Source organism: Arachis hypogaea, chromosome 5, assembly GCF_003086295.3.
Source record: "Arachis hypogaea cultivar Tifrunner chromosome 5, arahy.Tifrunner.gnm2.J5K5, whole genome shotgun sequence".
In the NCBI taxonomy this organism is placed as follows: domain Eukaryota; kingdom Viridiplantae; phylum Streptophyta; class Magnoliopsida; order Fabales; family Fabaceae; genus Arachis; species Arachis hypogaea.
Window position 1 is genome coordinate 45,692,551 of NC_092040.1, and position 9,527 is coordinate 45,702,077.

At 40.7% G+C, this 9,527-nt stretch overlaps 1 non-coding gene across 1 annotated transcript; it reads left to right on the top strand.

The window, feature by feature from the left end:
* The first annotated feature begins 8,851 nt into the window (after positions 1–8,851).
* LOC112804735 (small nucleolar RNA R71) lies at positions 8,852–8,959 on the top strand. The gene has a single exon (XR_003203352.1). It is a non-coding gene; the product is annotated as a small nucleolar RNA R71 (small nucleolar RNA).
* The last annotated feature ends 568 nt before the right edge of the window (positions 8,960–9,527 follow it).

Below are 9,527 nucleotides of genomic sequence, written 5' to 3' on the forward strand. Positions count from 1 at the left end.
TCCACCGTTGAAAATACATAGGAACAAAAGGTCTAGGCATGGCTAAATGGCCAGCCTCCATAAAGGGTTCAAAGAACTCCCCAAAAGGTCAAAGACTCGAATACAATAGAAAAAAGTGCTATTTATACTAAACTAGTAAACTAGGTTTACAGAAAATGAGTAGATAGTGCAGAAATCCACTTCCGGGGCCCACTTGGTGTGTGTTTGGGCTGAGCCTTGAAGCTTTCATGTGCATAGGCTCTTCTTGGAGTTCAAACTCCAGTTTTGGTGCTAGTTTGGGCGTTTAACTCCAGCTTTGGTACCAGTTCTGGCGTTTTACGCCAGAAAAGGGTCTCTGGTGGGCGTTTGGACGCCAGTTTGGGCCATCAAATATCGGGCAAAGTATGTACTATTATAGATTGTTGGAAAGCCCAAGATGTCTACTTTTCAATGCAATTGAGAGTGTGCCAATTGGGTTTTGATAGCTCCAGAAAATCTACTTCGAGTGCAGGGAGGTCAGAATCCAACAGCATCTGCAGTCCTTTCTCAGCCTCTGAATAAGATTTTTGCTCAGGTCCTTCAATTTCAGCTAGAAAATACCTGAAATCACAGAAAAACATACAAACTCATAGTAAAATCTAGGAATATGATTTTTGCATAAAAAATAATAAAAATATACTAAAAAGTAACTAAAATATACTAGAAACTACCTAAAAACAATGCCAAAAAGCGTATAAATTATCCGCTCATCATCTTACGTAAGAGAGAGAGAGAGAGAGAGAGAGAGAGAGAGAGAGAGAGAGAAGGGGCACACCCGACAGATGAACCACATTCTGGCGATTAATGAAGCTCCTAGGGGAGCTTGCATGCAAGAACGCATGGCGTCCTTAGCTGACGCTGAGCGTTTTGAAATCAAATACCTCTCATTTAAAATCATGTTGATTAGGGGTTTATCTTATCCTTTTTCTTTTCATATATATATGCTCCTATCCATGATTTACACGTATTATTCTGTCAATCTTTAAGTTTAATGTAAATCTCTATGTTTGGTGTTACTAACACCATGGATCATAAAGGGCCAGCACGATATTCTCTCTATTAGTGGTTAGTTATTTTCTTTCTCCTTTACTTTCATCCTTCCCGTCTTTGTTTTCCTAGTTTTTCTCTTTCATTTACTTTTTCCTTCATTGCATGCATAGCATATTCTAGTTTTCTTTTTCATCTTAAACTTAAAATTTGAATGCTTGATCCTTCATTAACTATTTTTATGGAGGACATCTTGATAAAAGCATTGAATTAAATAATTTAAAAATAAAGAGTGGATGTGCCTAAATATGTGTGGTTACATATAAAGAGTGGATGTGCTTAAATATGTGTGGTTACATTTACAGATGACTAGTAAGGGTAAAACAGTCTAATTAGTGCTAAAATCTACTTCTAGGGCCCACTTGGTGAGTGTTTGGGCGCTTTCATGAGATCCACATGCTATGAAGTCTCTTGGGCATGGAACACCAGCTAGGGGGTCCTCTTTGGGTGTTTGTACATTGGTCTCTTCTCTTTGGGCGCTGGATGCCTAGAAGGGGGCAGGAAGCTGGCGTTGGATGCCAGTTTTGGGCCTTCTAATCTGTAGCAAAGTATGAACTATTATATATTTCTAGAAAGATCTAGAAGCAGCTTTCCATAGCCGTTAAGATCGCTCCATTTGGACTTCTATAGCTCTAGAAAAGCTCTTCCGAATGTAGGGAGGTCAGATCCGGACAACATCTGCAATGCTTTCTCTGTCTCTGAGTTAGACTTCTGGTTCAGCTCCTCAATTTCAGCCAAAAAATACCTAAAATTGTAAAAAAAACACAAAAAATCATAGTAGAATCCAAAAAATGTGAATTTAACACCAAAACCTATAAAAACACAATAAAAACTAAACAAAACTACTAAAAACTATATGAAAGTGATGCCAAAAAGCGTATAAAATATCCGCTCATCAGGGTTGCACTAAGTCAAGTAAAAGTAAATAAAATATAACTAAAAACAACTGGAAAATGACCAGAAAAAGGGTATAAGATGCTCACGCATCACAACACCAAACTTAAACTGTTGCTTGTCCTCAAGCAACCAAAACAATATAGGACCAAGAAAAGAAAATGCTTAAGATTCTGAGTTGTCATTTGAGCTCAGGTCTAGCTACTTAATGGGGCTAATGGAACTCTATTTCTGAATTGCTATGGCATCTCACTATCCTTTGAAGCTCAGAAATATTAGTATCCTTCAGAATTAGAACTCGGATGGTATTATAGATTCTCTTCTTTAGGCTCTAATAGATTCTTGAACATAACTCTTTCATTTTTTTGGTGCTTTGCACCTTGAGCCTAGCCGTGACTCGAAGTATTTTGTCTTCAAGCTTAACTTAATACAAGAACACTCAAGCACTTCACTGAGGGACTTTTTGAGTTCGAATTTTTCTTTCTATTTCTCCCAAACAGTGGTGCTTAGAGCCTTTGGCATACTAGTGCACGAAATTGTGATCATCAATGGCGCCATCAACATGGTACGCTCAATTGCAATCTCAACTCTTTATCACAACTTCGCACAACTAACCAGCAAGTGCACTGGATCGTCCATGTAATAAACCTTACGCGAGTAAGGGTCGATCCCACGGAGATTGTTGGTATGAACCAAGCTATGGTCATCTTGTAAATCTCAGTCGGGCGGATTCAAATGGTTATGGAGGATTAATGATTAGAAGATAAATAAAACATAAAATAAAGATAGAGATACTTATGTAATTCATTGGTGAGAATTTCAGATAAGCGTATGGAGATGCTTTGTCCCTTCCGTCTCTCTGCTTTCCTACTGTCTTCATCCAATCCTTCTTACTCCTTTCCATGGCAAGCTGTCTGTTGGGCATCACCGTTGTCAATGGCTACAGTCCCGTCCTCTCAGTGAAAATGTTCAACGCGCTCTGTCATAGCACGGTTATTCATCTGTCGGTTCTCGATCATGTCGGAATAGAATCCAGTGATTCTTTTGCGTCTGTCACTAACGCCCCACAATCGCGAGTTTGAAGCTCGTCACAGTCATTCAATCCTTGAATCCTACTCAGAATAACACAGACAAGGTTTAGACCTTCCATATTCTCAAGAATGCTGCCATCAATTCTAGCTTATACCACGAAGATTCTGATTAAGGAATCCAAGAGATATCCACTCAATCTAAGGTAGAACAGAGGTGGTTGTCAGGCACACGTTCATAGGTGAAAATGATGATGAGTGTCACGAATCATCACATTCATCAAGTTGAGGAACAAGTGATATCTTAGAACAAGAATAAGCTGAATTGAATAGAATAACAAAGTAATTGCATTAATACTCGTGGTACAGCAGAGCTCCACACCTTAATCTATGGTGTGTAGAAACTCCACCGTTGAAAATACATAAGAATAAGGTTTAGGCATGGCCGAGAGGCCAGCCCCCATGATCTAAGAACTAGACGTCCAAAGATTATCTGACGATCTAAAGTGATCCAAAGATGAAAATACAATAGCAAAAGGTCCTATTTATAGAGAACTAGTAGCTTAGGATTTACAAAAATGAGTAAATGATGTAAAAATCCACTTCCGGGCCCACTTGGTGTGTGCTTGGGCTGAGCATTGAAGCTTCTGTGTAGAGACTTTTCTTGGAGTTAAACGCCAGCTTTTGTGCCAGTTTGGGCGTTTAACTCCCACTTCTGTGCCAGTTCCGGCGTTAAACACCAGGCAGTCTTGAGCTGATTTGGAACGCCAGTTTGGGCCATCAAATCTCGGGCAAAGTATGGATTATTATATATTTCTGGAAAGCCCATGATGTCTACTTTCCAACGCAATTAAGACCGCGCCAATTGGGCTTCTGTAGCTCTAGAAAATCTACTTAGAGTGCAGGGAGGTCAAAATCCAACAGCATCTGCAGTCCGTTTTCAGCCTCTGAATCAGATCTTTGCTCAGGTCCCTCAATTTCAGCCAGAAAATACCTGAAATCACAGAAAAATACACAAACTCATAGTAAAGTCCAGAAAAGTGAATTTTAAATAAAAACTAATAAAAATATAATAAAAACAAAGTAAAATATACTAAAAACATACTAAAAACAATGCCAAAAAGCGTATAAATTATCCGCTCATCACAACACCAAACTTAAATTGTTGCTTGTCCCCAAGCAACTGAAAATCAAATAGGATAAAAAGAAGAGAATATACAATGAATTCCAAAAACATCTATGAAGATCAGTATTAATCAGATGAGCGGGGCTTTTAGCTTTTTGCCTCTGAATAGTTTTGGCATCTCACTTTATCCTTTGAAGTTCAGAATGATTGGCTTCTATAGGAACTCAGAATCTGGATAGTGTTATTGATTCTCCTAGTTAAGTATGATGATTCTTGAACACAGTTACTTTATGAGTCTTGGCCGTGGCCCAAAGCACTTTGTTTTCCAGTATTACCACCGGATACATCCATTCCACAGACACATAAATGGGTGAATCTTTTCAGATTGTGACTCAGCTTTGCTAGAGTCCCCAATTAGAGGTGTCCAGGGTTCTTAAGCACACTCTTTTTGCTTCGGATCACGACTTTAACCACTTAGTCTCAAGTTTTCACTTGACACCTTCACGCCACAAGCACATGGTTAGGGACAGCTTGGTTTAGCCGCTTAGGCCAGGATATTATTCCTGTGGGCCCTCCTATCCACTGATGCTCAAAGCCTTGGATCCTTTTTTTTTTGAATTCACTGCTTTTTCTTGCTTCAAGAATCATTTTTGATGATTTTTCAGATCCTCGGTATCATTTCTCCTTTTCCATCATTCTTTCAAGAGCCAACAATTTTAACATTCATGAACAACAATTCAAAAGACATATGCACTGTTCAAGCATACATTCAGAAATCAAAAGTATTGCCACCACATCAAAATAATTAATCTGTTATAAAATTCGAAATTCATGCATTTCTTTTTCTTTTTCAATTAAGAACATTTTTCATTTAAGAAAGGTGATGGATTCATAGGACATTCATATCTTTAAGGCATAGACACTAAGACACTAATGATCATAAGACACAAACATAAATAAAACATAAAGCATAATTTTCGAAAAACCGAAAAATAAAGAACATGGAGATTAAAGAACTGGTCCACCTTAGTGATGGCGGCTTGTTCTTCCTCTTGAAGATCTTATGGAGTGCTTGACTCCTCAATGTCTCTTCCTTGCCTTTGTTGCTCCTCTCTCATGATTCTTCGATCTTCTCTAATTTCATGGAGGAGGATGGAATGTTCTTGGTGTTCCACCCTTAGTTGTCCCATGTTGGAACTCAATTCTCCTAGGGAGGTGTTGATTTGCTCCCAATAGTTTTGTGGAGGAAAGTGCATCCCTTGAGGCATCTCAGGGATTTCATGGTGAAGAATTTCCTCATGTCCATGAGTGGGATCTCTTGTTTGCTCCATCCTCTTCTTAGTGATAGGCTTGTCCTCATCAATGAGGATGTCTCCTTCTATGTTAATTCCAACTGAATTACAAAGGTGACAAATGAGATGAGGGAAGGCTAACCTTACCAAGGTAGAGGACTTGTCTGCCACCTTATAAAGTTCTTGGGATATAACCTCATGAACTTCTACTTCCTCTCCAATCATGATGCTATGAATCATGATAGCCCGGTCTATAGTAGCTTCGGACCGGTTGCTAGTGGGAATGATTGAGCGTTGGATAAACTCCAACCATCCCTTAGCCACGGGCTTGAGGTCATGCCTTCTCAGTTGAACCGGCTTCCCTCTTGAATCTCTCTTCCATTGAGCGTCCTCTTCACAAATGTCTATGAGGACTTGGTCCAACCTTTGATCAAAGTTGACCCTTCTAGTATAGGGGTGTTCATCTCCTTGCATCATGGGCAAGTTGAATGCCAACCTTACATTTTCCAGACTAAAATCTAAGCATTTCCCCCGAACCATTGTAAGCTAATTCTTTGGGTCTGGGTTCACACTTTGATCATGGTTCTTGGTGATCCATGCATTGGCATAGAACTCTTGAACCATTAAGATTCCGACTTGTTAAATGGGGTTGGTAAGAACTTCCCAACCTCTTCTTCGGATCTCATGTTGGATCTCTGGATATTCACTCTTTTTGAGTTTGAAAGAGACCTCGAGGATCACCTTCTTCATGGCCATAACTTCATAGAAGTGGTCTTGATGCACCCTTGAGATGAATCTCTCCATCTCTCATGACTCGGAGGTGGAAGCTTTTGCCTTCCCTTTCCTCTTTCTAGAGGTTTCTCCGGCCTTGGGTGCCATAAATGGTTATGGAAAAACAAAAAGCAACGCTTTTACCACACCAAACTTAGAAGGTTTGCTCGTCCTCGAGCAAAAGATGAAAGAAAGGAGTAGAAGAAGAGGAAATAGAGGAGATGGAGGGGGGCTTTGTGTTTCAGCCAAGGGGGAGAAGTAGTGTTTAGGTTGTGTGAAAATGAGGGGGTGAAGAAGGGTTTATATAGGGGTGGAGAGGGGGGTATGGTTCGGCCATTATAGGTGGGTTTGGGAGGGAAAGTGGTTTGAATTTGAATGGTGAGGTAGGAGGGGTTTTATGAAGGATGGATCTGAGTGGTGAAGAGAATGGTGGGATTTGATAGGTGAGGGGTTTTTTGGGGAAGAGGTATTGAGGTGATTGGTGAATGGGTGAAGAAGAGAGAAAGAGTGGTGGGGTAGGTGGGGATCCTGTGGTGTCCACAGATCCTGAGGTGTCAAGGATAACTCATCCCTGCACAAAGTGGCGTGCAAAAACGTCCCTTCTGCCAATCCTGGCATTAAACACCGGGCTGCTGCCCTTTTCTGGTGTTTAACGTCAGCTTCTTGCCCATTCCTGGCGTTAAACGCCAGTCTGGTGCCCCTTTCTGGTGTTAAACGCCCAGAATGGTGCCAGACTGGGCGTTAAACGCCCATTTGCTGCCCTTACTGGCATTTAAACACCAGCAAGCTTTTCCTCCAGGGTGTGCTATTTTTCTTTCTGTTTTTCATTCTGTTTTTACTTTTTCAATTGTTTTTGTGACTTCACATGATCATCAACCTATAGAAAACATAAAATAATAATGGAAAATAGATAAATATAACATTGGGTTGCCTCCCAACAAGTGCTTCTTTAATGTCAGTAGCTTGACAGTGGGCTCTCATGGAGCCTTACAGATACTCAGAGCAATGTTGGAACCTCCCAACACCAAACTTAGAGTTTGAATGTGGGGGTTCAACACCAAACTTAGAATTTGGTTGTGGCCTCCCAACACTAAACTTAGAGTTTGACTGTGGGGGCTCTGGTTGACTCTGTTTTGAGAGAAGCTCTTCATGCTTCCTCTCCATGATTACAGAGGGATATCCTTGAGCTTTAAACACAAGGGAGTCTTCATTCACTTGAATGATTAGTTCTCCTCTGTCAACATCAATCACAACCTTTGCTGTGGCTAGGAATGGTATGCCAAGGATGATGGATTCATCCATGCACTTCCCAGTCTCTAGGACTATGAAATCGGCAGGGATGTAATGGTCTTCAATCTTTACCAGAACATCCTCTACAAGTCCATAAGCTTATTTTCTTGACTTGTCTGCCATCTCTAGTGAATTTTTACAGTTTGTACCTCAAAGATCCCTAGCTTCTCCATTACAGATAGAGGCATGAGGTTTATGCTTGACCCTAGGTCACACAGAGCCTTCTCGAAGGTCATGGTACCTAATGTACAAGGTATTGAGAACTTCCCAGGGTCCTGTCTCTTTTGAGTTAATCTCTGCCTAGTCAAGTCATCCAGTTCTTTGGTGAGCAAAGGGGGTTCGTCCTCCCAAGTCTCATTACCAAATAACTTGTCATTTAGCTTCATGATTACTCTAAGGTACTTAGCAACTTGCTCTTCAGTGACATCTTCATCCTCTTCAGAGGAGGAATACTTATCAGAGCTCATGAATGGCAGAAGTAAATCCAATGGAATCTCTATGGTCTCAGTGTGAGCCTCAAATTCCCATGGTTCCTCATTAGGGAACTCATTGGAGGTCAGTGGATGTCCATTGAGGTCTTCCTCAGTGGCGATCACTGCCTCTTCCTCCTCTCCAAATTCGGCCATGTTGATGGCCTTACACTCTCCTTTTGGATTCTCTTCTGTATTGCTGGGAGAGTGCTATGAGGGAGTTCAGTAATTTTCTTGCTCAGCTGACCCACTTGTGCCTCCAAGTTTCTAATGGAGGACCTTGTTTCAGTCATGAAACTTTGAGTGGTTTTGATTAGATCAGAGACCATGGTTGCTAAGTCAGAGTGGCTCTGCTTAGAATTCTCTATCTGTTGCTGAGAAGATGACGGAAAAGGCTTGCCATTGCTAAACCTGTTTTTTTCACCATTATTGTTGTTGAAACCTTGTTGAGGTCTCTGTTGATCCTTCCATCAGAGATTTGGATGATTTTTCCATGAAGGATTATAGGTGTTTCCATATGGTTCTCCCATGTAATTCACCTCTTCCATTGATGGGTTCTCAGGATCATAAGCTTCTTCTTCAGATGAAGCGTCCTTAGTACTGCCTGGTGCAGCTTGCATTCCAGACAGACTTTGAGAGATCATATTGACTTGCTGAGTCAATATTTTGTTCTGAGCCAATATGGCATTCAGAGTATCAATCTCAAGAACTCCTTTCTTCTGATTCGTCCCGTTGTTCACAGGATTCCTTTCAAAAGTGTACATGAATTGGTTATTTGCAACCAATTTTAATGAGTTCTTGAGCTTCTGCAGGCGTCTTCTTCAGATTAATAGATCCTCCAGCAGAGCTATCCAATGACATCTTGGACAGTTCAGACAGACCATCATAGAAGATACCTATGACGCTCCATTCAGAAAGCATGTTAGAAGGACACTTTCTGATCAATTGTTTGTATCTTTCCCAAGCTTCATAGAGGGATTCACCTTCCTTTTGTCTGAAGGTTTAGACTTCCACTCTAAGCTTACTCAATTTTTGAGGTGGAAAGAACTTTGCCAAGAAGGCATTGACTAGCTTTTCCCAAGAGTTCAGGCTTTCTTTAGGTTGTGAGTCCAACCATATCCTAGCTCTGTCTCTTACAGTAAAAGGGAATAGCATAAGTCTGTAGACCTCAGAGTTAACCCCATTGGTCTTGACAGTGTCACAGATTTGCAAGAATTCAGCTAAAAACTGATGACGATCTTCCAATGCAAGTCCATGGAACTTGCAATTCTGTTGCATTAGAGAAACTAATTGAGACTTAAGCTCAAAGTTGTTTGCTCCAATGGCAGGGATAGAGATGCTTCTCCCATAGAAGTCGGGAGTAGGTGCAGTAAAGTCACCCAGCACCTTCCTTGCATTGTTGGCATTGTTGTTGTTTTCGGCTGTTATGTGTTCTTCTTGTTTGAAGATTTCTGTTAGATCCTCTCCAGAGAGTAGTGCTTTAGCTTCTCTTAGCTTCCGCTTTAAGGTCCTTTCAGGTTTAGGATCAGCCTCAACAAGAATGCTTTTGTCCTTGCTCCGGCTCATATGAAAGAGAAGAGAACAAGAAAGT